Source organism: Agelaius tricolor, unplaced genomic scaffold, assembly GCF_023055355.1.
Source record: "Agelaius tricolor isolate 1412-34295 unplaced genomic scaffold, bAgeTri1.0.p SCAF_9, whole genome shotgun sequence".
NCBI lineage: Eukaryota > Metazoa > Chordata > Aves > Passeriformes > Icteridae > Agelaius > Agelaius tricolor.
In genome coordinates, this window is record NW_027269269.1 from 45,256,988 (window position 1) to 45,282,177 (window position 25,190).

At 38.5% G+C, this 25,190-nt stretch overlaps 1 protein-coding gene across 6 annotated transcripts in view; it reads right to left on the reverse strand.

The window, feature by feature from the left end:
* The window catches only part of EPHA6 (EPH receptor A6), a 374,179-nt gene that overhangs the window by 21,431 nt on the left and 327,558 nt on the right, over positions 1-25,190 (reverse strand). The window lies entirely within an intron of this gene.

Consider the following 25,190-nt stretch of genomic DNA (forward strand, 5'->3'; position numbering starts at 1 on the left):
TTGACATAAGTACTTTACATCACTGAATCCTTTCAATTTTCTCAAAAATAGTTTCTGTGTGAAAACTACTTTTCCATCTCAGAAAAAAAAAAAAAAAAAGGTATTTCCTCTCCAGGTACATTGGTCATTTCAAAAGTGTATTTTTTTCAAGAGTGTACATTTATTATCATTCTCACTGAACTCTTTGGAGAGAGAAAAGCAGTATATGGAAAGTGCCACTAGATGGTAGAAGGAGGCAGTCAGTAGAGCTGAGCTCACTCAGCACAAGTTGCTTTCAACAAGCAGTAATAGATTCTGCTCAGTGTTATAATTGTATTTCTGACTGCAACAAAAGAGGAAATGAACTAGAACATCCATTGGGCAATGAAGAGAGGCCACAGTTAAAAACAAGTATGTAAATCTCTGCTAATTTGCTTTGAATGTATGAAAAATTATCTGAGTCTTGTTGAGGCCTGACTTTGGCTGGTTGAGAAGCTGTTTGTTCTACCAATAAATTGTTCCAAATCCAGGCTCTGTGTCTGTGGGGATGTGCCCCTCAGCCACGCTCTCCTTGCTGATGGAAAATGCATGGTTAACATTTATATTGTATGAAAGTGGCCAAGATGTCCTTTGGACATTTTTACATCTTTTTGCAGCTGCTTTTTCAAAGCCTTTGCTTCCTTGCATTTGGTAAATCACTCACTGATTTAAGCACTAATAAGGTATTTTTTATATTTTTGCCCAAGTACCTCCACTATGTGCCTTTTCTTTATCCATTATCCTGGTGCTCAGATCACTCATCTGGCACGTCAGAGGTGCAAAGGACTTTGTGCCTCACCTGCTGCCACCTGCCCTCACCAGCACTGCAGTGTGTGATGCTCTTGGTCCCCTCCTGGTACAGCTGTTCCACTTAAGAAGCCATTAAAAATGCTTTTTGGGAATGTGACTGAAGAAACAGAGGGACAAAAGAGAGTTGTAACAGGAAATTCTCCAAGGAAAGGCCACACTGATTTCTTGTCTCTTCTCCAGGAAATATTTATTTATACTTTCTAAAGAAATTGGGAAAGAGCACTTGGTGTTTGATCTCCCAGTCTGGTTTCAGTGGTCTTTTCATGGAATATGCAAGGCCAGGCTCCCTGAGGTAGTGGAAAAATCAGCTATTGAATGCCACAAATGTGCACCTTACACAAACCAAAAGGATGCATCTGAGAAACAGAGAGTTTTAGGGTCTAACTGTAAAAGATGTGCCAAAAATATCTCTTCACACCTCAGAGTTATGGGCCTTGTCCTTTCTACTGGATTGGGTTTAGTTCTTATAAACATTTTAGCACCATACACTTATGTAATTCCATCCTCAGACAGATTCCTGTTTTGGTGAGTTTTATTAATAGTTTATTATTTTTTTTAATTTTAATGAAATTCTTATGTTAATAATTAAATATCTAGTTGTAGGTAAAAGACAAAATTATACATGTGAATCAAAGGCATTTGGATATTTATAGATTTTACTTTTAATAATTTTAAAATAGTATGGATAACATAACAGGAAAACTATCTTTACACTGTATCCTTTTCTTAAATCTGATTTTGTATTCTCAAATGATACTCGAAAGAGAGGGCACATCTTGAGCAGTGTTTGCAGCTAGATTTGTGACTCCTGGCTAAATAAAAATGAGTTTTAAAGAATCTTATCAGACTCTATAACTACTTTCATGACACAGCTTCACTGACTGATCCCTTTTGGACTGAAACAGTAGCGGCTCATTGAGTGTGAAAATGAGAATGAAGAATAGAATCTTAACAAAATTCAAGGCAGTTCACTTTCAAGGGCATAAGATGTGTTCAGAGCTGTAATGTAAAATGAAACACTTTTGTGCTGGCTTTAAAAACCTCTAAATTTTTTACAATGGATTCATCTCATGTATGAAATAGTTATATTCATGAAAATGTGAATTTCAATACTTAATTATGGTTGCAGAATATATTTTTATGCAAAAAAGTTGTTTTATTTATTTGAAAGGCATTCAAAAGGTGGAGATTGCAATATGAGTACCTTAAGGAACATGTATGACTGAACAGTAGTAATAGCTGCTCATGCATAATAAAAGAACACCTTAGGTTTAGAATGGCTGAAAATATATTTCCTGTTTCTGATTAGAGTAATAAACAGTGTTACTGAGTGTTACTGATATTGGATACGTTTTTTTATATTTTAATCTAACTGGGGAAATAATAAATGTAATACTTACTGTTTGCACAATGCCTCACCTTCAAATTAAGATAATTGATAAATCATCTACATTTTGCTGCTATAGCAATGAGATTTCTCAGAGCTGCCTGTGTTAGAAAGCCCTTTCTGCTTTTAGGTTATTTTCTCTTTTTTTTTTTTTTTTGTTTTTGGGGGAGGGGGTGGGAAGGAGGGGCAGAATGGGTGTTAGGAAACAAATTGTTTTTCTGCTTCATCTCATACATTAATAATGATATCAGCGATAACCTAATTTTGTTTTCACACAGTGAAATAACACTAGCTCCACTGTTCAAATAATTAGAATTCAGCCTTTTTTCCCCTGTATGCTGCCAGCTGAACAGTGCCTATCTCCTGATTTTTTTTGTGATTGTAATTTAATAAGCAATTTTACCACACAGCATAAGAGTCCCCTTGGAATTACAATATTAGGTTCACATTGCTTAGCTTGTAGAACTGTTCAGAGATGAGCCCTTGAAATGAAATTTACCCCCTCAACCACACCTACTGAGACACTGGCTTTCCCTGCAGAATTGACAACAGCACAGTTTGCCACCCATTTAAAGGCAGGACTGGAACTCCGTGGTGCAGAACACCTCATTCTTTACCTCAGGCTACGCATGAGAGAGAGACAGTTCCTCACCAAGTGCCATCTCTGAGCTCACACCACCAAAAAGAGCTTATGATGTCTTGTGTGGCCACAGCTGCATTTTTGCTTTCTCCAGTTTGATTTTCTTGTCCTATTCTACATGTTAGACATGTCTTTAAAAGCAGGAGGCATTAACAGTTCCTTTACTTAAAAATCTAACCATATTTCCAAACTCCAGCAGAACAATGTAGCTGGCAGGTACAGCTCATGATTCTACCAAAAAAAAGGTGGGGATGCATCAGCAAGCTCAAAATGTGTGATGTGAAGAAACAAAAGAGGAAGCCTTTGTGATCTCAGAACTTCTGGCATGCCCTGGGAGCTGATTAAAGTGAGGAGCGATAGCACTGAGAGCCTGAGGTGAAAAACTGAAGGCAAGGTGTGTGTGAGCAGCCAGCAGCAAACCCAGTGAGTGCATCAGGCTGACTGTGCCCCAGAGGTGTGAAAAATGCCTGTTTCTGTGGAAAAGCCCCTTCTGCATTTCCTGGAATGACAGACACTTCAGAGGGATTGTCACACTACTGGCTGCAGGTCTCCCAAATGCTGAGGTGCAAACCCATCAGATCCAGATGCACAGGCATCTAGAACTGTCTGATTTTGGGAAAAAATATGCTGAACTGTGCGCACCGTTAGTCTGATCTGGCACAGGAATTCCTGTGCATCTGTCAGTTACTGCTCCTTCATGTGCAGTGCCACTGAATCATGCAATCACTTTCCAAGACACAAGCAGAGCACCTGTCTTTACCTCAGTGACAGAAACAGGGGGAAAAAAAGAACTTCAGAGTGAAGAGAGACACGAGTAATGAAAGAGACTGGTTTTAAATATTGGACATAATTCATCATTCTGTATAAAAACCTTCTGCCACTTCACTAGAGTGATGCTTTTATTTGATGCTCAAATTTTTCATGTGCAATGCTACAAGTAGTCAGAATTTAACATCCTCAAATCATAATTTAGAACTATTCAGTACTATCAACAGTCTTCTGTTGTGCCTATTGAAAAGTGCCTATTGAAATACCAGAGAAACTACATGGCAAGATAACTAAACTGCTCTGCAAAAGCATTTCAGAATTTGTGCTCATTATGCCAATTCCAGTTGGTTCTACCAGTCTCATTTCACTCAGAACTGAAATGAATAAACCCCCCCGAATTTCAAAAAGACTGAATTTGCTTTTAATCTCTGGGAAAATATTAATTTTCTTTCAAAAGAAAAGATTGTCCTGATTAACAATGCTGAAGTTAGATATGTGGAACTTGATTTCCCCCCTAAGTTAGCTATTCAAATTTTCAGAACAAGTTATTTATGGTTTTGAGAGTATGTTAATTTTAGTGGCTGTTAACCTCTACACTGCACATCTATTTGTGTCTTCCAAAAGAGGGAAAGCTCTTGATGGATGGAAGGAATTAGCACTGAAGATACTGGCAGAATTACAGCAGACAAGATAGAATGCCTGTCCAGAGATCATCAGAAATACTTCACATTAACCAGCAGAGGTGAATCAGGGTGCTTCTCCAAAATACTCCACACCATCCTGTCATTTTGTCTTCCTGAAGGCCATGAGATGGATGACCTGAGTAGTGCTGCACACATATGCAAACCTCCAGCAAGGCGGATATATCCTACCCTGTCACCTTTTAGCTCTGACTTTGCTAAAATTCAAAGAATTATGAAATCAGAAACACTCTCTAATACAGTGGAGATTCTCATTAGAAGTGGCAGCAGCATTCATTTCCTTTGAAACAAAGCCCTTCAGCAGCCCCTTGCCCTTCAGCCCCTCCCTTGAGGCACTGATCCTACCTTGGGCTGAGAGATAGTAAGAAGGCTGAGAAAAATGCATAGTTCTGACCCTCAAAATCCACATAAGTGAAATGGCAGAGATTATTTTTGACCATTTACATCTATCCTGCCTTCTTATTTTCTTGACAGGGCAGTTTAAGGAACATTATACAGTGACAAAGAACTCCCAACAAGTGGTTGATACCATTGCCTCTTGTCTGTGTAACTAACTGGATTATACATCTTTTCTTGTCAGACAGGATGCCTTTATCTACAAGGTGCTCATTGAAAATAGATAAGTTTTTTACCAGAAATATTAATTCTAAAATATTTTTTAGGTTTGAAAATTAATTCCAGGCCAGGCAGGCTAGTGAGGACTGCTGATGTCCTCACAGTGCTGGTGAGAACCAGTCAAGGGTACAAAGACAAATAAATGCAAGTATTTTGTAAAACTTCTTTGAGATTGGTCTTTTGAAAGGTAATGAGGAGTCTCACACTGTTTTAGAGAGTGGGACTTCACATTTCTTTAGGATTAAGAATGCATTTTACAGTATTGTGTGCTTGCTCTTGGTCACAGAGAAACCCTTTCCTCTTCTGAAATTAAATATGGGGAGCATGTATCTCTACCAAACCCAGTTTAGAAACTACAGTGCTATTTGACAGTAAGGACAGGAAAAAATGTCATTTTTTCTTGAAACTAATATTTCTGGCAAAGATGTATCTCTTTTCAAGAGCATCAATTTCAAGCTATCTGCCAGCTGTGTCAGCACAGCTCACATTACAGCCGTAACCAATTTCTTGAGAGTTACTCCTCCAGAGTCCTTCAATCTGCACATCCAGCCCATCCACTTTGCTTACACAAGGAGTCCTACCAAAGTCAATGGATAAGGTGAAAAGGATTTTTTTTTGGTTCTGAGATGCTTATTTGAAGGATGCCTTACGTTGCACAACTCTGCAACAAAGGAATTTGCTACGTGGTCCATTCTTCCAGCAGAACTGAATTACCAAATACTAATATTTCTCTAAACTCAAGTAATTTAAGTTGAAAACAAAAAAGAACTTACCAGGCACTATCTTTTCTTAAAAGCATCAAGGAAGGCTCCTCTCTGAAATTATGCCCCTGCCTTGCCCAGGGCTTCATGAAGTATTTATTATTGGATCAAAAATAAACTGTTACCATGCACTGCTTGAACACTGGATGTTATTATCCATCATTAACGATTTCTCAGTTAGTGATTTCCACACTCGTATCGAGCTGACATGCACAGCAAACACTTCCTAAGTTTCAGGAATCAAGTGGCCTCTCTCTGCACTGCCACAGTGCCCAGATAATTCATTCCTCTGCCCTGCCCCTGAACCCTGCCATAATTCCTTCTCTACCACATCATTTGAAGTGGCCAGTAAAAACTCAGAAGCATCCGGGAGCTCGGAAAGTGAGAACAAACTGAAATGGACCTAAGTGTAAAATTAAGACCATATAGGCTATAGTACCGTCTACAGCAAACATTTTCATATTCTATTATTTGGGATGCTGTTCTCGAGAGAATGTAGGAACCTAGATATGAATTAACATACAGCTTGCTCTTATTTACCTAGGGTTTCTTCAAAATTTATTCCAGAAACAAGTTGGAAACACCATGAAAATTAGGCTTCTCTTCTGAGAGTTGCAGTGCCACACATGGATGATGATCAGAATTATTATGAGGCTGAGCTACTCTGCAAGTATCACTGCTTTAGTTTTCATCCCAGCTACATCAAGAAGTTCAGAGGAGAATTAATAGCTTAGTAACTGATGGATTACATTTTCTGCTCACATTTTTGTGAGGTCACTTCTCATTTTATCCTGAAGGAGTTGGCTGGTTATTTAAGTTTCAGTCAATTCATGGATAAGTAGCTGGTCAAAAGATGGGAAACAGTCAGGAAGAAAAGGTCAGTTTTTAGAGTGGCACCCCCAGAGATCAATGCTCATGTCCTGCTGGCAGTGTATGCAGAATCTATAATACAGGCTGAACTAGGAACATCTAAAATTGTTCTAGAAATCCAAAAGTATTCATGGCAGTAAAGATGATGAGGATTTACCACAAAAGTTTGCTGAAGAACCTTATGATACTGAATTGAAAAATTACAAAAATTTCACAAAATTCAGTGTTATAGTGATGCACACAGATTAAAATCCTCCTGAGTTTACATAACAAATAACACAACTGTACTAAGCTGTCATGAAACAGATCTTGTGGTTACAGCAGAGAGTTGGCTCTATAACAATATCAACCCCCTGCTCAAAAGCAGAGTGAAGGGAAAAATGGAATGAAATTGTAAAAATAATCAGGAAAAGGAGGAAGCACAGCACTATTGAAACTTAGGATATTCCTGCATATTGCTTACTGATCAGTCTTGATCCTTCATTCCAAAAGGATGCATTGAAACTAACAGACACAATAGGTGATAAAAAGTACAGAATAAAGTAAAGTAAGAATGGTCTATAAAACCCTGAATATAATGGATCCGATAATAGATGGAGAGAATAGACCCAAAGTACATCAAACATAAGTGGAAAGCAGCAGATTAAAAATGTTAACAAAACAATTTTTTTAAGAGACACATTACTACAGGATGTTACAGACTCTAAAAATTCAAACCTTTCCAAAAGCTACTAGGTAAACTTACAGGAGAAATATTTGTGAAGGGTATTACACACAAAGACCTGCCTCTGATTTAAGGAAGTCTTTGAGCCACACTGCTGAAAGCTCAATAACCTGAACTGAGAATGCATCGTGTGCACAGCATGTGCACTTATTACAGAGAATCAGGAATTCCTCCTTGGAATCTCCTGCTTGTTTGCTTTTTGGATTCATGCTTTGGAGCTCACAACCATTGCAGCTGTCTCAGTTAGGCCTTTACTCTCTTCCCATCATCTCAGTTTGTTTGCAGGTGAAATATAAGCACACTGTTAACAGTGTTGCTGGAAAAAAAGTTAATGATGCACACGTCAACAGCATTCTGGGGGAAAAGAAGGTTAAAAATATTAAAAAAGTTAATTTTAAATGAAGTCATCTGAAGTGAGGTGTTCTTTGATGTGAAAGAATGTAACTGTAGATGGGTATCTGAAGCATTATGAGTCATTTTTTGTTGTTGGTTCTATGACTACATTCCTATGTCTCTACCATGTTTATGGATATGTTTTGTGACCAAACCTTTTGAAAAAAAGAAATAATCAATTCTACTCTTAGTAAGTTTTAGCAAAGGAGAAAGCACTGCATACTAAGGAGAAGAATCTGTAAAAGTATTGCCCTGAGAGTGGGGGCTGACTCCTAGATGAGCATGTGGAGGTCTTATGTTTGCTCCACAGAGACACAACACTATATTGTAAAGATTTTAGTATCAAATCTTTCACCAGCAATAAATAATTGGCTTAGGAGGAAAAAAAAGGAATAAAAGTATTCCCAGACTTCTGGGAATCATGCAAGTTTCATGTCTAAATCATCCCATGCTGCATAAAAATACGGTTCATATATTGAAGGGGAGATGGGAGAACAGCTGCTGATGAAGGAGAAGCAGCTGAGTCCAGGGTCATGGATCAAGAAGCATGACAGGGACCAGGGATGTGTCAAACACTGAGCCCTGTGTCCTGCCTTCCCCTCTGGGGACAGAGGGACAAAGACAAGGAAGGCTTTGCCAAGGCAGGGTGGGCAGTGAGGCTCAGCAGAGGAGAGGGTGGTAACAGCCATTTTCCCACAATAGGCCAAAATGCTCCCAGTGCCACCCTGCTGGTTTTCCACAGAAACAAAGTGCACAAGCCCCAGATGCACCCCAGCGCATCTGTCTGCCAGCCAAGCCCAGGCTGGGGGCTCAGAACCACTGGGAATTTAAAAAGCATGGCTGCTGGGAAGGCAGCATGGGAAAGACATCCAAGGCTAGGTCAAATCAGCTCCACATGGTCTCTAGTGTCCCTTTTGGCCCTGTCACCTGCTCACTGAGGTGCATTTCACTTTAGGAAATGCGGGTCTCCCACTGTCTTGTGTCTGCCAGTTCTCTGCAGAGATCTCAGGGACCATTGGGCCTTTACAAATACACAGCTGGTCCCTTGCCTAATTCTGATGTGTTTAATGAAAACCAGTACCAAGCAAAGGAGAGAGAGCCTGTATTTCTCCTGCTGGAAGACCTCAAGATGCTGCTGTACTTCTGGTCCAGGCAGCAGCTCCATGGCCCATCAGGTAGCACAATTTCAGGCACAACACAAGTTGCCCAGCTGGCAAATATTTGGGCTACTGGGGAGACAGGTATAGAGATGTGTAATAGCTTATGAGCAATTTGATATTGCATGAGGCCACAGGAGCATGGGAGGGATCTAAACTTTAGCAGGGAAGTGGAAGAGCACAGCAAGAAGCTGAAGGGAGGTATTGTGATGGTGTCTGGGAAGATTCTCAGAAGATCAGAAGCTGTGCTCTATTACAGAGGTTGCAGAAGGCAGCCTGAGAAACAGGGTAACTGTGGCATGAAGATACAGCTGATGTCTGTAACAGAGCACTAGGGCTTTATTAAAAGAAATAAATGAAATAAATTTTTCCCTCTCCTCTGACCCTGGAAGGTATCCCACAGATTTTTTCTGAGCAGTAAGAGACACACAAGGATCATGGAGTCCAGCAGAAGGTGCAACACAGTGTTGTCAGACTGCACAAACAGATGAAATGTATCGCCAAAAAGCTGCCAAAGAAATGAATGTACAAGAGGAGTTTTCAGTCCAAGAAAGGGCTGCTTCACAACAAAGCTTCTCTGATGTTTCTATCTGGTGTAGTGACACAGTGGCAGCGTCCATAGATCATTTCAGTGTGGCAGAATGCAAATTGTTGAATAATAGGATAACCATCTGTTGGATGATGAATAGTTTGGCACAGGACTGTGGCCAAGCCTTCCTGCAGATACCCACATTGACCCAGAACTCTGCCAGCTGCCTGAGCAAAGGGCACTGAACATCAAGCTGGTTTCTATGTCACGCTCATCTGCAGCTCACCAGAGCACAGCCCTGACTGATGAGCCTGATGGCAGCTCCAGTCACACCAGTGCCAAGGCCAGTTTCATACTGGCGTTTGTACTGGTCTAATATTGGCTTACAGACACTGAGGATCTGCTTCTGGCCTTTACAACAGTCACACTCCTTAGTATTGCACTTCCTAGACTTTTGTAGTTTTTCCTGTATCTTGGCATACTTTAATTTAGGCTGTTTGTGAATTGTGGGACTGGAATACCTTTTGTTCCATAAGTCAGTTTGATTTACACCTTGTTATCCCCAGATGACATAAAACTTTGAGTTTTTCTCATGGTGCATCATACTAAATCATCATCTGAATGTGAATAACATATTAACATAATTTATCATTCCTGTACCTTGCTCAGGGGATATTTTACTTTATCCTATAATATGTCACTTGCATGACATAGGAAACACTTTGATGAAGTAGTACTTGGATATCAAGGCCAGGTTGGATGGGGCTTAGAACAACCTGGGATAGTAGAAAGGGAGATCTCCCCATGGCAGCAGAGAGTGGAACTACAAGATCTTTAAGGCCCTTTCCAACCCAAACCATTCTGTGAGTCAATCACTATTCTATGAAATGAAAGTTGCCACTGGTGCTAGACCAGCTGTAGTTTATTTTATAATGACATCCTCTAAGCAGTTGGAACTCTTGCATTACCTTCATAAATTCACCACAAAGCTTCATCAAAGTAGCTGAAAATTGACCTTTTAGAGTGTATCTACCAAAAAAAAAAAAAAAAAATCCAGCACATTTATTTCGCTACAAAAAAAAAATCTACCTAGCTCAAAGTAAGTTTTTTTAAAATCATTATTTTTAATTTAGAAACATTAATTTAGAAAAGGTAGATTTTCAAATGACAAAGCTTCTTAAAGCCCAAATTTTCTGAGAGACAGCAATTCAGAAATTTTAATAATTGTCAGCATTCAGGCACAGGTGCATGGCAGTCATGCTTACATGGAAACTTGCATTATATATGGGTGCAACTTCTGCAGGAAGCATCTTTTTGTGCTACAAAATCATATGTACTGACAGTTTCTTCTTTTTCAATCATCTGAGTTACATTTATAGACTGAAAAATGAACATATGCATATATGAATATAAAGTTAGGAAATGGATTTCCAAATCTCTAGTGGACAAACAAAGAAACGCATTGCAACAGTAAGCTCTAGCACAGCTGTGCCTGCAGCATCTGAAGGCAAACTCCTTCAGGTAGAGTAAACCAAAAACATTCAGCAGAACTTAATGACATTTTAGGAAAATGCATTTTTCTACTCAGCCTCTAGATAGTTAACATCCTACTCTTTTGCTCCCACTTGATTTCTGCATTATGACCTTGTATATTCTTAAGGAAATTAAAGCCAAATTATTTTGATGGCAACAAAATTATGGAATACTAATGCATGGTTTTGATTTCTTGTTCTTAAGGTATTATGTGTAAAGTGCTAAAGTTCAACCATATCTTCAAAATCTGCATCACTTGAAAAGAAACCAACCCAGAATGCTAATCAAGACAATACTTATTTTCACACTCACAACAAAGTAGGGTGTATTTTATAACAAATGAATTCCTCAGTTGCTTGGTTTTGGTGTAGACTGGAAATTCCTGGAGCAGCCTGGTGATCATTCTCAGCAATTCCCAAGAAACTTTAAAAATCCAGTGGAAGAACTGAAGGAAGAACTTGAATCTTTCAGAGGATGGGGATCATACTTTCACCCAGTAAAACAGCTCTATCAGGATGAAAAACCTTCAGGTAAAGTCAGGGTTCAGTGATTTAACACCACCAAAAACAACACTGGAAAGAAGCCACCACTCCTAATCAGCAACTTCAAGAACATTACTTGATTTATTCCAGGTACCAGAGAGCTGACTAATTACAGCCTTAAGAATGTGCTCTGGGAAATTGATACAGATCAGTCCTCTATCCTTAAATTTCCACACCTTCTGGAATACTCTCTGAGACTCTCCCCATGACTACAGCATCAATAGCTCTGGGGCATGTATTCTTCTAACCAGTGAAAGGTAGATTAGGCTTCACTTTTGGCATAACTCAGCTTAATTAAAAAAAAGACCACAACAAAGTAATGCCCTCTATCCCCAATCACAAAAGAGTTAATGAAAGCAATGAACAATCCTTTTTTCATGTATATTGCTTTTTGCAATATACACAGGGTTTCCATGGACTAATGCCATAGCATTTTATTGCACATTTGATCTTTTTTAGTGCTTCAAAATCTTTCAGTTGTATAAGATTTTCAGCAGTGGAATACAGACAATTGCTGCTTCATTAAAAATGTATAGCAAAAATAAGCATGAGTACACTTAAATAATTTTGTTTATTTTGGCACTTGAGGGTTGAAAAGCTCAGTGTTGAAATTGCCTTCTTTAGATTCATGATAATCACAGCAAATGCACCGTACAAAACCTCAAGTCAGATAAACAATCTTGTTTTTGTTTTGTTGCTCAATTGTCTTCACAATTCCCTAAAAGCCTATAAAGGTGTTTTTTTCAGGTATGCTGACCAATAATGATTTTTCCAAGCAGTGTAACCAAATCTGCAGAGTTGTTTTTCACGCTTCATATTTTATGTGTATTTCCAAAAACAAGAGGTGATTTTGCTGAAATGATTAAACATGAAAATGGTGCAGTAACACTGCTCAGGCATTCTGCTCCTCAGCATCTTTTGCAGCTCCCAACTAACTACTCTCATGGCAAACCTCTGAAGAACCTGCTGTCTCCATTTCACAGTGGGAGAAACAGAGACAAAAGTTGAGGACCATCAAATATTCTGAATACCTGCAACTCCCACTGGCAATAACTGGATTTCTGGATGCTCATTGTTACTGAAACCAGGCTGTAAATGATTTATATAGTTAAAACAGCAAGGTATAAGAGAAGAATCTCTGAAATAAAGTTTCAGCTTATGCAGTTGCTAGGTTCCTGGGCTGTGCCTTCATCTCACATGTGACTTATAATAGATTTTTTACTTGTAAAAATAGAGCAAAATAATGGTCGACTACTATGAATGCTTATGTGGGCACCTTTCTCATTTGCAGTGTGTTCACTTCAGTAAAAGTCTACATACAGATTTTAAAGAGTGAAGTAGTTATAGGCAAATTACTAATTTGGTATGGAAAATCACAATTATTCTCAGTATGCACCTCACCAGGAAAGGATAAACTATGTAACTCAACAAAAGGTATTACCTCTAACAATTCCACCTTGGAACAATCTTTATAATGCTTACAAGTCCTGCATTATATTCCACACGCAATGGAGAAATGTTGCTGAAATTATTAAGCCACAGAAACACATATATACTTCTAGGCTGTTAAATAATGAATCATACTGACTATAATAAATCAAACCTTTTCCTCAGTGCAACACTGTGTTGCATGTCCCAAAGTACAGCAGTGTTGATCTCCTACCTCTGATTTTGTAAACACTACAAAACCAGCAGAATGGCATTCAAGCTCTAAGATCACACAATCTGTTCTATTTTCTTAATTTCTCTTTTTCTGTTATTCAGCTTGCATGCTAACTTTCATAATGGAAATTCAGTTTAATATTTTAGGCTTGGATTTGTTTTGAGTTGTGGTTTTTTTTTCTTTGTGTGTGTGTTTTCTATTAAGTCTTATTCCTCTTCCCATTAATTTGATAAAACACACATCAGCAATGTTAAGCTGCAGGAGGAAAATGTTGGGTTTCTTGTGTTGCTCTGGGACTTGTCATCGAGCCAAACTCACAGATGTTCCAATGAACACACAGCATTTGGTCCATTTCTAGGATAAACATCAGAGTTTGCTTTATCCACACTGTCATGACCCTGGATAAGTAAGCAGCAAGATCAGCTAAGTCCCCTCACCTACTCTGTACTTTTGAAAAGCTGACACAAAGCAGGGAGCAAAAGTGAAAGAGGCAAAATTAGGGGAAAGGGAAAAAAATCCATGTGATTTTTGTGCCTCATCCCAGAAGATTTCCTTCTTTGAAGATCTGTTTATTGTTTTCCCTGTTGTGACAAGATACATATTTTCTTACAAACAACAAGGCAGGTAGAAGTAGGAAAAACTGTGAAAGTATATTTAGCAGCTGGGTAGAAATGTGATGGCTCATAAGTGCATGAATAACCCTCCCAGAACCCTCACGGGGTCTCACCAACTTCTGTTGTGCTCCTGAAAGATCCTGGCCTATAAAAACTTGGTAAGACAGAAACCTGGGAATTGGTATTTTGAAGGACTCTGACATAAAGAAAACAACACATGTGCCTACATGAAGGAATTGCTCATGAGCAATGAACAGCTTGGTCCATGGAGATGTCAGCAACACAGCAACTGCAAATAGAAGTGTGTGACGCCAGTGGAACCTGCAGGAACACTGAGCAGCTGGGAGGTGCCATTCACATGGGCTATAAAACTGGTGTTGCACAGCCAGCAGCAAGAGTTGTGTGCATATTAGCTATGAAAAATAGCTTTTTTACCATCAAAAAATCTATCAAAGTACACATCTCACACATCTAGTTCCAGAGTAAGATCTTGGGTGTAGAGAGGTAGGTTTCTCATAAATGCCTGTGCCAGACTAATCTCCCATGAAAAAAATTATGGCCCAACTGGAAAATGTTCATTGTATTTTGAATTTGTATTTTGTATTTTGAACAAGTACTTTGAGGGGGAATTTTTAAGAGACACGTCTTTAAGGTTTTTTGTGAAAAGCACCAGTATTTCAGTGCCATGATCACTCCAGCAGCTGAAGCTTCCCAAAAAAAGAAATCTCATAGTAAAATCTCCCATTCTGACAAGTGAGATGCCAGCAGTTTGTGGGGCCCAGCCTGTGTGTCTGCTGTAATTAAATTTGCACACAAATTGAAGCAAGCAATGAAATAGCTATTTCTCTTAATGGAACAGATCTTCTGGACAAAACTTTCAGAGGCTGAGGTAGTCATCTCTATTTTGATGAATCTTTGGCATGCCACATCAATCTTTACTTAAAACTTTGTATGAGCTTTGGATATTTCTATTTTACTGCAGAGATTAGCAAAGAACATCCCATCATGTACAGCTGATTAATACAAATACTTTTTGCTACTTGCTATGTCAGTCATCCAGTCAGGAGATGGAGCAATAATAGGCCTTTTTAGAACAGGAAAAGAGAAGCAATCCTGTAAGATGGATATTTTCATTTTTCTTTGGGTTTTTAGGTGAAAGCCCTGGGGGAGGCTCTAGGTTTCCTGCAGCTTTACTACTGAGGCCCCTTTGCTTGGGCTGCCACTGACCCTGCTCATGGAGGGACACAGAAGGGAAGATGTGGCAGGCAAGAGACAGCCTTGAAAAGTTTGTGATGATCTGGCAGCCAAACCTCAGAGAGGAGAGGAAGAACTTCCTAGAGATGAGAAGGTACAGCTCACAAAGTCCCTGACTAGGCCTAACCTTCAGGCAAGATCTGCATTTTTTCGCCCAAAGTTCTGGCTGACTCAGGGTCCTGTCACAAGTCTTTTTTTCCTCAACTTCCAATAGGGACTTAAAGTCCTGATGAAATTAAAATATTTAACCCTGAAACCTCGTATCTTCTGCATGTGAAAATGACCCTTTAGATGATTCTGTCACATACCAATGGGATATTACTATTTTGTGGAATTAGTTGTTGCCAAAAATATGTACAAGCCTCCTCACTGTTCTCTCCTAACTAAGCAGAACATGTTATTTGTGGTCCTATTTCTGACAGAGGCCAAATGTTCTATATGCAATTGGAAAAAAACCCCACAAACATATTAAAATCTCAACAAATGCTGAAGCTATGGATGCCAGCATATTTATTTCAAGAAGAGTGTAGCAGATCTGCTAAACAATTTATGAGCATGACAGTTTCATGAACTTTTGGCAGCTCTTTTAGAAAAGACTGAAAAGAAAGTCTGCACACACAGTGTGCATTCATTTCATTGAATAATTTACAGCGTATTGTGGTGTGGTTTTTTTCCCCTTTTATTCTATAAACTGAGCAAATTTCAGAAGAAATACTATGCAATGAAATATATTCCTTTTGTTAGTCACAGCTGTTAGGTGTATCTTTGTATTTGCTCCCTTTTTTCTATACCTGCTTTTATTGTGACACTGCTGTACCATGAAAAAAACCAGAATTTGATCAAGAGACTAAAGGAATCCCAGAAAGTTTTTCAATCTTTCTGATAAAAAAAAAGGGCCTAGTCCAAGACAGTTATTGCTCACAAGAAATAATCCATTTATATGGTACAAAGCACACCTTCCTGTTTCAGTGGCAATACCTGCATCAGCCTGTCTCCAGCACAAAGGAACAAGGGGCAGAGATGAAATCTTGATTAGCAGACAGGAAAATGCACAAGGCCAGACTCACTACAAAAACAAGAACAGAAATGCTGCTGGCTTACTCTAGTGCAAGTACAAGAGAAAGCCAAGAGTTATTCCAATTAGCACATGGAATAAAATGGCCATTTTAACCTGGCAATTCAATACCCATCTCTGATCCTAAAGCCAAGGGAGACTGTGGCAATCCTGCTTCCATTCTAACCCAAAGGAGCTGGCTATAGGAATATTTTTACATGACATATTAACCTGGAAATTCTGCAAAACAAAATTTTAAGGCTACACAGTTGAGCACAAAAAATGAATAAAAGAATTAAAGGTGTGTAATTACACAGTGTTAATTAGAGATGCTGGAATAGGGATCCTTGACTCCCCTGGATGATTTGTAGGGTGCTCTATTGACTTCCTCCCCTTTTAACAACTCCAAATGTTTACTGAGTAAATCTAGACCAATATATGATATATTCTTTCAATTTGGAACAACACAATTGAATCATTGTTACTCAAAACAGATACACACCAGCTCTCTCAACTTCTGGGAATACATTTTCATCCCTAATCAGCATCTGCACATTTGAAAAGTATCTTGAGTAAACCACAGCCCCAGAACAGGAGCTGTTTACTTTTAAAACACATTTGAATTATTTCACTCCTATAATAAACTATACTAAACTTATTAGGAAAAGAATAGGCAGAGAGCTCTTCCTGAGAAAATTCTATCAAAAATCAGACCAAGGGAACAAAGACCAAATTAGACTTTATATCAAGAACATTTACTTAAAGATGCTGTTGAATATGTTATTTGGCAACTTGAATTAATTATTCTAGCTTGTTAGAGAAAAAGCTGAAGAGAGTCTCTTCATATTAGGTACTTTCACTAAGGCGACAATTTCATTAATAGTTTGGTGAAAATTCAGTGATCAATTCAGAGAAATGTGTTTAATTACATTAAGCATAATACAGAAGTGATGCTATAATGATTGTGCAAGGCTTATTCACTGACACAGAATGAAACCAGGGCCAAGCTGGTGTACATCCCATGCTTCTCCAGGAAAAAAATGACTATGAACAGCATGTCTGCCTACATATTTTATCAATAGTGCTGCTCCTGTAATTCTGGGAGTGTATCAGCACTGGAAAAGCCTCTCTGTGTTTAAAAATAAAATAAATTAATCTATAATGATGGCATTGCTAAAGAGGCTGAAATAAGAGGAATGGTTAAGTGTGGTGGTTGACTTGCAGAATCTGGGCATGAAATTAATATTTTCTTGGAGTTCACTCTGTGTGTTACAATGATGAATTTAAGGGAGGCTGCGTAAAGAGAGGCAAATATTTTATAATTGTTCCCAGCTTCCTCATTTTGTAGAAATGGTTCTAGCATGTTTTTCTTATGCTACAACTGGTTGTTTACCAAGTGTTCTTTTAGTGTACAGTGTACAGGCTGTGACAGCTACAGTGGCAGAAAGAGCTAAAGGTAATTGTTCATGCTGGATAACACCTTATCCATGCTTAGGAGTATTCATTTCAGGAGAAGTTCTGAATATTTGGGAGTTATTCAGCCTGAGTAGGGATAAGCAAGCTTCTAAGGAGATGTGCAACACATTTATGATGAGATTTACCCTAGAGCTTTTTTTTAAAATAAAGAGTAGGGTGACTGCATTTTTATTCAAAAGGGTTTGTAGTAAACCCTCAGATATGGATCTTCTGGGAAGAGGGAATTTAAATGAAAAGCAGAGTGCCTGATGGGGAAAAAAAAAAAGAGATAGTTCCAGTTCCAGAGGGCCTGATATAAAACAAGATACAATGAAAAGAGGAAACAGAGGAAGCACTAATAGGTAATGCACTGAGAATGAAGACAGAGGCAGATAAAAATTAGGGTAGAAGTGAAAGCACAGTCAGTGATGTGGTGTTATGGGGGAGGATGATAAGTCTCATCTCAAAATGCACTTAATCTAATTTTAGAAAAAAAAAGAAAAATCATAACATTAAGCATGGTGACATTACTAAGAAGAAAACTAGATCTTCCATGTGGATTCAAGTCTTTGTATATCCTTCTTTATATCCAAATGCCACACATTTTTTTGTGAGGGCAGTTAAGCATGTTCATCTGATGCCTTACTTGCAAACAAAACTATTTCAAGATAGTAGTGAATTTGAGTTTTTTAATGACTCAGTTTGCCAAATCTTTAACTCCACAAAACTGACCCGGGTCCTCACTGAATGAATTTCTGACATTTGAACTGTGAACCAAAAGCCTCATACAAAACAGGCAATGATATTAACCTGTGAAATATTTTATAGGAGACAACAAAGCCATGAGATGTCTTAAGAGTAAAAATTCTTTTCCCCCCCAAGCCCTCACAACTGAAAACAAAATTCTGCAGCTCTAAAGAAAAAAGTAGAACAAGGAGTCCAGAACACAAAAATGTAATTTCCTTTTCATGCACTTATACACACAGTTACTGCACATAGATTTTGGAATTACTTTAAATATAATAAATATGAAGTTATGCAGTTTTGTTTTGTTTTTTTTTTTAATATTCTGTTAACGAAGAGATGCTTAATATTGGGAGGCACAAGAATCTGTGAGCCTTTAGGCTGAGGAGGATACAGCCACAGTGAGGCAGTCAAGGACAAGATACCAGATTTGCCTCTAGAGTACTTCAAAAACCACAAGGAACAGATCAAATATTTTAGATACCAAGGGCAAAATCCCACAGTGCTTAGTCAGGTAAAACTCCCATTGGCCTCAACAGGAGTTTTGCCTGAGTGAGTACTGAGCAAAGACTGTGATGTCTGACCTAAATTTATCAGAGTCACACCAATCTAGCACGTTTTTCAGCCAGACAAGCACCGTGCCGCAATATTCCTGCGACATTCTGCTTAAAGGGAAAACCAGAAACCACAAACTGTGAATCATCCTCCCCTCCCAACCCCCCCTTATAAAGAACTCACAGCTGGGCAAGAAGCTGCTATCCTGAAAGTCTGCCAAAGAGCAAGACTAAAAAAGAATGCAAGGAACTAAAAATTTACCATTGCAAAGTTTTGAAAATCTGATCGATAAGGAAAGCACACAAGCGAGATTCCCAAGTGCCTGTGTATGACTGAAGATAATCTAGCTTTCATTCTTGGAAGCAAACAGGCAACAGTGAAAAGCATCTTTCTGTAGTTATCCTTTTGATTTAGGGCAAATCAAAATTCCTACATGGTCAGTGGAAATTCCTCTGGTTGATTTCACCGGGGATTAATTTAGGTGAATAACTAGGTCAGGCTTATTCCCAAGTTAATGTTTCTATTACAGAAATATGAAAGTAGATTAAGTTTAACACATGTGTCTACCTTGCTTCAGAAACTTCCTTCTGTAATTACAGAATCCCATTTACAACAACTTTGATATCATGTACAGGAGAAATATTAGAATTAGTATCAAAGTGAGCAGAAAAATTCATCAGCATGTGAGACGTGCATTTTTTTTTTAGTTCCTCTACTAGCTGAAGTGAATACCAAAATCTTGACACAACAGCAATCAGGCCACAGGTTCTCCCAGAAGAGATTATGAAACATCACTACTGCATCTAAACACAAAAGCAAAAATCATATTAGGCTAGAACTCCCCCGTTTCATATTTCACTGCATCTACCCTTTGGCAGATTCTTTATACAAAGAAGTAGTTGAGCAATATGGAAAGATACTCCTTTGTTATCTGTGAACTCTTCCATCATTAATGAATCCTAAACCCTCCCAGGTGTGCAATAGTACTCAGAGAAGCAGGCAGAATCATGGAATCATTTAGTTTGGAAAACACCTCTAAGTTCATCAAGTCCACTCATTACCCCATCACCACATTACCAGTGTTCATCACTAAAACACATCCCTAGGTACCACATCCACATGGTGACTCAACATATCCATAATGCTGGTATTTGCCCCCAGAAAATCCCCACTTGCTCTTTTCACCTAAGTAAAAGAAGAAAAGGAATCTGGTTTCCCCCAGACTTGTGTTTTGAAGATTGGATATCAGAATCCCTGGCTAAAATCAATTAGGGTCAAGTCCTTGCTAAATTAACAGAATTTGTTTTCTGTGTTACCATTTATTTCCATGGAACATGAACATAGAAGCATTCAAATTTCAGAGGTGCAATCTTTCTCATTTGATAAATTTCAAATTGATGACAATCATTAAGAAACACAGGCCTAGCCAGTTACATGCAAATACAATGCAAGGTAATTCCTCAGGAACCAGTCAGAAAACTCACAGTGCAACCATATGTCAGATATTTAGCACACAGGAATTCCCAACTCTGAAAAATAAACAGGATTTCATCACAATCCAGCAGCACTGCTGTGAATTTTCCATCTCTTCCAGGGTCATAACTCTTTGCTGTCCAGCTGACACAGCCAGCTCAGTGCAACACTCAGCACAGCAGGGGAAACGAGACAGAACCATAAATGACCCACAGCAGCTGAAGACACAGGATGAGTCTCCTCCTCTCCAAACTCCTTCCACATGAGCTTTGAAATCTACACCTGAACTGTGCCTGAACAACTGACTGCTTTTAAATAACCAAGTCCAACAGGTGGTTGGTTTTGTTTTTTGGGTTTTTTTTTTGACTAGAGTCAAGAATTCATTTAATTATACTCATGGACATAACACATCCTGCTGTGTAATATGTCAAGATTTAATTACGAAGCTTTACAAAAGCCTGGTGAAGCCAAGTGCTTCAAATTTTCAACCCAGAAGTTTTATATGCCTGTATGCAGAGTAGTTACTTTTTACAGTGGTATTTAATGTGGCTCATAAATTCCCATTGAGACTGGTACAATAAATGAAAATGAAAAATCATCCAGATCTTATTTTCTTTCACCTAGCAATAACTAAATAAAGGAATTAGAGCTGAGCTGTTTGGCTCACTGGAGCTGAATGGTTTTCTTTTCCCAATAAATTACTTACCTCTTGTAAGCACACAGTAAACAAATTTTATAATAGTTTCTTAACTCATCTTTGAAAGGTACCAGTAGTTTTTAATGAGAAAAAATCCCAAACACCTACATGAATAAGCTACATTATTTTCAAAGCGTTCAAGAGATTGTCCTGCTTGTTATATACATCAAAGTACCATAACCTATGGGAATTACTGTCAGCTGACATGCTACTGACAGCAACTGCTTTGACCTTAATGGACTGCCTTGAAGCTCATTAAACAGTGCATCAGGAGCTGTGCATAGTGCAGGTGTGTTCCAGCACAGGAAAGGTATTTTATGATTTACTGCACCTTGGGCGATACAATGAATACTAAAATCCTAAGTGAACTGTGATCCTTCATTTGCAATAAACAAAACAGGCATTCAAGATTACATTCATTCACAGAATTAGCAACAGAGCAATAACTTAGGAGTAAAAAAGTAAGTATACTGGCATAAAACCAAAGTGTGGATAGTATTGTTCTGTGTGAATAAAGATCTCACTAAAAATGTATAAGCACGTTCTGCATATTTACAATAGCTTCTTCAATTGTAGTTTGAAAAGTACAATTCTCATTCAAAATTATAAATGCATGCAATCAAATCCCAGCTGTGTCTGAGATTAGATTAATATTCAGAAAATTGTTAGCTTAAAAAAAAAATTCTATTAACAGTACAAGGAATTAACAACAAAATGACTGCTCATAGTATGCAGTGCATGTATACACACACATAGAAGTGTACTGCTTACATTGACTGGGCTGGTTTCCAAGGGGAACAGTGTGCACAGACCATTTTTCAAGGTCTTCATGCCCAGTTGAGAGATCAGTAACTTTGGTGCCTTGGTAAGCCCCATGTCTTTTCAAAAACACCACCTGTAGCTTTCTGAGATTCACAATCCTCTTTTAACTCCAGAAATTATTTGTGAGTGCATTGAATTTCCCCACCTCCTCTGTCCTTGCACAGCTGTTTAAGGTTTGCTCAGAGATGTAACGCTGCATCTTGGTATGGATTGAATACTGGCAAGTTTTGAATCTTACACCAAGGACAGATTTGACACTCATGACTATCTGTGAGGGGAAAAAATGCAACCATCTTCAGGGTTAAATGTCAGAAACAGATTCATCAATTATCTCCTAGGATGCAAAGATCCCTAAGACCACCAGCACTACAGATCTGTAAGGAGTTAATTCTCAATCCAATGAAACATTTGTAAATAAAACCACTGAGAGATGTTCAGAGTCAAACTGAGAAATAGCAAAAGCACATACATGTAAAATTCAAAACTCAAATTTGAGAATATGAAAATGGCAGGAGGAGCCAGAGAAACAAAAAGCTGAAATCCAAGCTAAAAGAAAGGCAGAGCTTGCAAATCTTTAAAGGCAACATCCTTTAGATTGATTACACTACAATATATTGTTCTGATTTGAAATTAAATTGCATTACAATGAATGATGGATGTTGCTTTGAAAGCTACATTAGGAACGAAGTATAAAATACCTCCTTTTTTACAGCCAAACTTGTGTTGAATTCATCAGCATCATAATTTTGGGAATGAAAAAGTGAAATGCAAATTTCCAACTGTATTTCTCTGCCAAATTCATATTTGGAGTTCCTACTTGGAGTGGTGTGGAAGAAAAAAGCAGGGATGAGATTAAGTTTTATAATTGAATTTGATCATTAAGCTCCTTTTAAATTTCTGCACATCTAAATGCAAATTTGCATGCTTTTTTGTATGCATTCTCAAAACTCAAATGACTGTGGAAGTGAGTACTCACAGAAATGCAAAGTTTGACAAAACATGGAGAGAGTTTAATTTTACATTTATGTTTCATTCCTGTCCTGGGACCTTCCTCCTAAGGGTCTGCCTTTGTTGTGATCTTTTATAGCCTGTTTGTTTCTATTACTAAATTTAAGGAGGGTTAAATAAACTAGAAAAACTCTTGGATGAACTTGGGATCACAGCTGGATAAAAGCTGAGGACAGAATTTGAAAATTAATGTTTCCAAATGTTTAAATTTTGTCACATATTTTCATCTTCAGGGGCCGCTACAAACAACAAAAATAAATAAAATAAATAGCAAGCATCACACCTTGCACTGAATGGCTCAGTTTGGGACTCCTGTTACTTTTAAACACACAGCTACTAATTAAAAGTCATCAACCTCACACTGGTACAGCTCAATAGGCAAAAAGTCTTTTTTTCCAAGACACTCCTTCACCTGTTGGCTACTTGTGCCTGAGGATGCTCTGCCCAGGTCACCACAGCAGATGACAGAGGCTTGAAGAGGGCACATGCAGAGTCTCCAGCCCCAGGCGTCCTCTGAGAGAGGGAATGGATCCAGCTGAAGCTGGCACTCATGGGTAGGTGGCTGATCTCACCACCAGTGGACACAAACCCCATCACACACGTTAAAACCAGTTACTGCAATTCTCACAACTGGGCACATCAGCACAGCTCTTTTGAACTTGCTTCCTGCCCACATTCTGAGATATTTACTCTCTTCTTCAAAATACTGATGTGAGAGACCCAGCAGAGGAATTCCTGCTGTTACACTGCAGTTAAAAGCAAGCCTCTGCCCTCAGCAGGGTGGTGCCCAGCTAAGGGCAGGGACTTGCAGTGCCTGGGGACTGGCAGTAGCAGCTGGATTCCTGCCCAAGAGCACAAGAATCCTGATGTGGCATGATGGCACCAAGTGACCTATCCAAACACAGCCCCTTTGGGATCCCACTGAGGTCTGTAGCTCTAGTCTGGCAAATAATATTATAATCTCACACAGTACCCTTGAGAGCATATTTTATTTTTCTGACATGCAATCTAAACCTCCCCTGGAGCAACTTGATGTTTCCTCTCATTCTGTCACTGTCATTGTGTCACTCTGTCACCAGGAGCAGAGGCTGAACCCCACCTGGCTCCTTTCAGGGAGTTCTGGAGAGCAATAAGGTCCCCCCTGAGCCTCCTTTTTTCCAGGCTGAGCCTCCACAGCTCCCTCAGCCCCTCCTCATCAGACTGGTGCTCCAGACCCTTCATGTTGTGTTACACAAGGAGTTAAAGAGTTGACACCTTTTGTGCTCAACCTTAGGTCACCAATGAGTTTTAAGAAAACAGGTTAATGCAGACCTTTGCAGCTTCTTTTTCTCAATGGTTGCCAATAACCAATTTACTCTACAATCCATGATTAATTCTAATCCTAAGTAAATACCTAGGCAATATGCTTGCAATAACACAGAGTTTGTTCAGAAACTATTGTTTAACATCTCAAATTAATTGGAAAATCATTTGCATCTTGTTTTACTTTTCAGCAGATTAAACCTTCTCTCCCCAAACCTATTACTTCTGTTCCACTCAGGGAAATCTGAAAGTGTCTTGTAATGTGGAAAGTATATATCAAAGTCAAAAAATATGAATGTCTCATCCTGATCCCCCCAAAGTTTTGCTATTTGCTAGTATTTATAAAGATTAATGGCATCAATCTTTGCTCCTCTAATGAGTCTAATAAGTCTGAAATCTTCCTGGATGTGTTATTTCACTCAACTGGCTTGAGAAGAATCACCCATAAAGTTTACAAAGTGATTCAGGAAATAAAATGTAATAAATCAACTCTCTAACTACTACTATGGGAAGAAGAAAATATTTCATATGGTAAGGCTGAATGAATGAATTCAGAATATATTCAGAAATAAAGCTGATAAAAGAAATCTAGAATACATTTCTTTATCATATAATTCTGTCTGCAGCAGCTTTTTGTCTTGCTAAAAATCAGATTTAATGCAGACTATTAAGGTGTCACCTGTAAGAGAAACACCAGTTTAGTCCCTTTTGCAGTAGTGCCACAAATTCTGTTCTGATTATAAATATTTTGCTCTATGTAAAGAGTTATTCTGGGGCAATGTGATTCCTTTTAAAATATATGTGAACCCTGACCATATTTTAAACTAAATGAATCTACAACAACTAGCACAGTCTATCTAAAAGCAGGAATGCAAGAGCCTAAATGTCCTCTGTACAGACAGAAATGCCTGTTTATATACTAGAAATGTCCTTTTATGACTAACTGTTTTCTTGGAAACCATTACTAAAAATGAAAGTTTTGTCTCCAAAGGCAAAACCCACACAGTACTCAGTTATCCCAAAGTTTGCCTTATCTTTTCCTCATCAATCTGGAACACAAAGATTTGGAGTCAAATTTTCCTGGCTTTTAATTGCTCCTTT